Source organism: Montipora foliosa, chromosome 11, assembly GCF_036669935.1.
Source record: "Montipora foliosa isolate CH-2021 chromosome 11, ASM3666993v2, whole genome shotgun sequence".
Classification (NCBI taxonomy): Eukaryota; Metazoa; Cnidaria; class Anthozoa; order Scleractinia; family Acroporidae; genus Montipora; species Montipora foliosa.
In genome coordinates this window covers 14,267,645-14,272,644 of record NC_090879.1, presented here as the reverse complement: position 1 = coordinate 14,272,644, position 5,000 = coordinate 14,267,645, and the positions used below count along the sequence as shown (strand labels likewise).

Below are 5,000 nucleotides of genomic sequence, written 5' to 3'. Positions count from 1 at the left end.
CTTGAATAAATGAAGCAACGTCGTTTACCGTGCCATTGAAATGAATGTGTTCTTGGCCCTGACTTATCAAATACACGATATCGAAACATTTGCTTTATCTCACTATACGGGTGATCGGGTGAAATGGCGGAGGACAATAGAACCATTGTCATTCCGATTAGGCATTGCTAATAAGGTATTGTTATGTTCGCTTTGTTCTTTTGTTTCATGGACATAAATTCTTTCGGACCCGGTATATGAAAGACCAGCCCACTCTTCCTACACCTCAAGCACGTGATTCTCTCCCTGATCACGTGAGTGAAACCCAAGAATAAGCACAAATGCAAGGATATTTTAGGGTGTGCCCTGGCAATAGTACCATGGCAAAATTCTCCTGTATTATCAGGTACGTACCTCATGCTTGCCCACATTTAGCGCACGAACCTCTGTTAACTATTGTAGGATATTGTCTTGAAGTGTATCATTTATTTTCGCATATGTAATATGGGCTAGTATGACGTTCTTTCTGTTGCTTTCATTGCAATCAGAGGGCGAAAGATGAGGAACAATGGACGACATTTCTCATCACGATATGAGTCCTTACCTTACCCACTGAATTTTTTTGTCCAAGGAAAATAATTGCGACACGACTTGCCTGCACGATTTCCAGTAAACAGGATAGAGCGTGACAACGACAAGTGATCCTGAGTTATCGGTACAAATTTTCAGTTTATAGTGGCAGTCTGTCCATACCCGGCAGTGATTGGTAGCACCCTTTGCTCTAGCTTACGAGCAGGCTCACTAGTTTGGGGCATCGATTGCAAGTACTTTGCATTTTGGCGGTGGAGCCCTCAACGCGCGAGAAAAATGGAGCAAGGAAACGTGACTTTCCCTTTCCCCATTCTTTTCCGTTCGCTCGCGGCTCCGCTCTTAAAATGCTCCATCCGAGTGATCCTGTTCCCATGCTATCTCTACTCCTTTGTAAATCTTTTTTCAGGCTTTCTTCTTAAGCAATTGCTGCTTAACTGAAAGGATCTTCAGCTTGTGCATTCCAATTTGCACGCTCAAACGAGCTTTAATTGACGATTGAATCAAAATTCTCTCACAGTATTGTGAAAGTAAATTAAAGAAAAGAAAGGTTCTTGACCTGAGCAGCTTAAGATCAGCGGCTTGCAGAGGAGTTTTATGCATAATGCAGTTGACGATTGAGTCGTTCAGTACCTGAAAGTTTGTCCCCTTCCTGCAGTTCATGCCGACGCTACTGAATTACACAGAACGCATTGCATAGCTATGTTACAGTTTTCTTTCTTTATTGGCAATTTTTTTAAAAGTTATTTTATGTACTCTTGTATCTACCGAGCACACTTTGAATAGCTCACAATGAAGCAAGTTACTTTGAAAGTCACTCTCTCAACGAATGTTTAATGCTAAAAGCCGGCCAGTACATCGATTCCATCAGCTACAGGATTTTTTTGCAAGCTCGCAAAATTCATCCCTATTGAGGTGCTGTGTACCAGAGCTCTGTAACCAAAAGGGAGGAAAAATGTCAGAAAGGACGGCAGTACGTCAGCCTTCGTAACACGTTTAGTAAGAAAGTTTTGTGTCGGTCAGTTTGCAGCGCCAACTTTAATACTTAATTGAGTGTCAAGAACCCTTGCAATTTTTGTGTAGGCTTGAAACTTTCCCGCCACTTTTCTTTTTCCACCAATGAGAAGCAAAACCAACGTTGACTGGCATGCGCGCGTTTTCCCGCTTCAAATTTGATTGGTTCGTGGTTTTGTATATGCTCTCGCAGCACTGAGTTTCGTGGTTAAAAATGGAATTTAAAATCGCTTTTACGTATGAAACAGTCAACGACAAGCTGCTCGTGCTTGTCACGAAAGCATGAAATTCCTTCCTTCTAACTTTTCCATCTCTTTTGAGTTGAGAAGTTGCCTGCTTTATGTAGATAACAGGAAAGAGACGAAACGCTGGTCACGCTGGTCACGCTGGTCACGTGAGTGAAAACGCTCAATAGGCCTTATGCATGATGACGCCATGTGCTCAAAAATTCACCACCAAACCTCGTTTGCACAAGCTTATTCACATCATCAAGACATGCATTACTGTTCGCAGGTGGTTTTTCTTTACAAGTTTGTTCCTTTGGGATTCAGCTAAAATGTACAAGTTTTCGAAAGTTTGATATTCGAGGCTTGGTGGTGAAATCAGCCAGTCAGACGTTATCACAAAGTTCTCGTATTCAATAAATCATTCGATGCTGTCAACAGAAATAGCGCTTAATTTAATTAAACTGTATTTTACGTGTGGACAAAAGCAGTTTAATCAGAGTCAGAATCTGGAAGAAGATTCTCTTGTATCTTCGCTTGCTCTGGATAAGCAACTGTTAACCAATCAGGATCAAGTAATCATACCATCTTGATTACCAAAAGTGCCCTCGTGATTACGAAAAAAATGCGCTCCATCTCAGCCAATCAGCATTCAGTAATTTTATCTCGCATGAGAATGTTCTCATGAATTTTATCTCGCATGAGATAAAATCAATTACAGCCGATAGAGGAGGTCAGGGGTAAGTAAATCCTCTTTTAGTCGAGAGTTGAAGAAATAATGACGATAACAGCAGCGAAAACGTGACTTCAAAATATAAATTTGCGCCATGGTGAAGATCTTCGCGACGAGGGAGCTTGAGAAACGACGGCGACGGCAACGTGAACGTCATCTCAAAATATAAATTTACGTTATTTTAATCACTTCGTGACTCTTTCAACCATTTTAATATAACAAGGGTGTGGTAGTTCCCAAAAAATGACATTCGTCGGAACGGCGTTTAATTTAGGGGAGAAAATGAAAATGTTTCCTCAAGTGCAGACGTCTTCATAAAACCTCAAATTTGTCTATTTCACGTTGTTGTTTTCTGACGACGGCAAAGAAATGGACAAAAGTGAAAAACGCACGTGCATGCAGGGCTGGCAAAGCTATTGTTTTTTTCCCACTAAATATGCAAATTTGTGACGTTCTCGTTGCCGTCGCCGTTGTCGTTACTTAAGCTCCCTATTATTTCATCTTGTTCACGATGTGCAACATGGGCGGTGTATCCTTATCACTGGCCTGGTGCGAGCGATTAGGCACTAAGCGTGTGCTTACGTTTTGGGCAAAACCTCAAGTTAAATTTGGTCATTTCACGTTGTTTTTTCGCGGAGGACGCCAAAGAAATGTACTAAAATGCGTGACGCACGTGCAGCACGATCATTTTTCTTTTCTAAACCAATAATATTCTTGCTTTGTTGCGTAGCCGTAGCCCGCGTGTTGTCAACTCCCGCGCTTGCACGTATCTCGCAATAGCCAAATTAATAACTCAGTTCGCGTTCGATTTTTTTATCAGTTGCCTGTTTTCAATGACTGAATAGCCCTGGGTTTGCTTTCATTTGGAAGAAAGATTATCGTCTTTTTACAAGACATAAAATACAACGAAACCATTGCAACAATGAGTTTAAATAAACGTACCTCCTTAGCCGGTCGATGATTTCCGGAAGTTAATGAGAAATCTTCAGTTTTCACTAAACCCTGCTGAACAGAATATGAAATAAACCAATTAGATTCCGATTCGTGTGCCTAACGCCAATCAAGGAAAACGATTGCAAGCTAATCACAAAAAACTCGTCAGTTTTGGTTTTCTTCATGACTGGTCGAGGGAAACTTGAGCACGAGTTTGGCAAAGAAAGGAAGTCCCATAATTACTGTTGACGATAAACTAGGAGTAGTCGAATTGGCCCGAAATAGGTCCACAGTGCACTAATGACTTACCCGAAAAGGTGATCTCTTGCCTATAGGACGGGATGGAAAAAGGCTTTCGCTACAACTGAATGTATTTGCTAAGACAACGACGGCTAGCAGCAATCCTAGAAGTTTGGTATGCATTTTAGAAATGAATGACTGTAGTCGAAAGATATAACTAGCTAACTTCCGAGGTTTGAAACCGTAATCAAAAATTTCAGTTTAAGTACTGTTGAGGAATGAAATTAAATACGAGAAATTACGTACGGGAGGATAGGAAGAATTGTTTTCCTGTCGGAAACTAAGAGCTTTCTCCGTAAGAGCTGACTGTTTGTTTTCGCAGCCAAGTGACTCACAGGAAGCGCTAAATTAGGCTCAATTGGACGACTACGACATCTCAAGAATGCAAAGCTCCTGTAGATCAAAGGGAACCACCATTAAAATAGAAGGTTTTTAGCTCTTGAGATTTTTATTTGTTCACAAAGCCACCGAATTTTACTTAAGTGTGTGTGATCAGCTAGCTTTATCAGTTAATAATATTTTGAAAGTTATTTTCTCGGTTTTTGTGTTTGCTTTCCTCAGGAAGCAAGAGCGATGTGATGCAAATTAGAATATTTATTTAAATGTCCTGTTTCATTTTTTGTGTTGAGCGGCAGGCTATTTCTATTCTCTGGCTGACTTAATTGATAACTGTCCCGCCATAGTTAGGGTAAAAATGGGTTGAGGAATTGATTGGTGTCGCCGATTATGTAACTTTTTCCTAGCCAATTCCGAAGGCCGTTGTAATGGCTACGTCTCGACTGTGAGACGGTCATTTCTTGAAAAATCCAAATACTTCTAACAGAACTCTTAATTGTTACCTTCCTATTACTTTATTACATAGAGAGTGTTCCTCTACGCTTACCATTAACTAGGCTAAGCTGGCAATATTACTTACTCCCCATATCCTGCTGGCAATGAAATTTCAAATGATATCACATTTAAAGTTTTTCAATGAACCAACTGGCTACAGGACATTTGTTCGTAGGGCGAGATCGTTAGCCACAGACCCATTATTTTGGTTTGTAACGAAATTAATTAATGAAACAGGTGGTTGCCATCAAATAGATTAACGAGGGATATGCCTTTTTGTTTCAGTCTTAAATCGAATAATAAATACGTCCACTGCGTTCGAAGAATGGGTTGGTGATTTACCATAATTGGTCAAGGTCAAAGACCTTTTAGTGCAGCAAGGATAACAAGTGGAACTA

At 40.5% G+C, this 5,000-nt stretch overlaps 2 long non-coding RNA genes across 2 annotated transcripts in view; one reads left to right on the top strand and one right to left on the bottom strand.

Annotated features, from left to right (window-relative positions):
* The window catches only part of LOC137976230 (uncharacterized), an 8,638-nt gene extending 8,597 nt beyond the window's left edge, over positions 1–41 (top strand). Inside the window, exon 2 of the long non-coding RNA XR_011117725.1 lies at positions 1–41. This exon is cut by the window's left edge and continues 174 nt beyond it. This is a non-coding gene — a long non-coding RNA (uncharacterized lncRNA).
* A 1,227-nt stretch (positions 42–1,268) lies between these two features.
* Positions 1,269–3,963, bottom strand: LOC137976229 (uncharacterized). The gene is made up of 3 exons (XR_011117724.1): positions 3,781–3,963; positions 3,481–3,543; positions 1,269–1,500 (listed from the first exon to the last, which is right to left on the bottom strand). It is a non-coding gene; the product is annotated as an uncharacterized lncRNA (long non-coding RNA).
* Between the last annotated feature and the right edge of the window lie 1,037 nt (positions 3,964–5,000).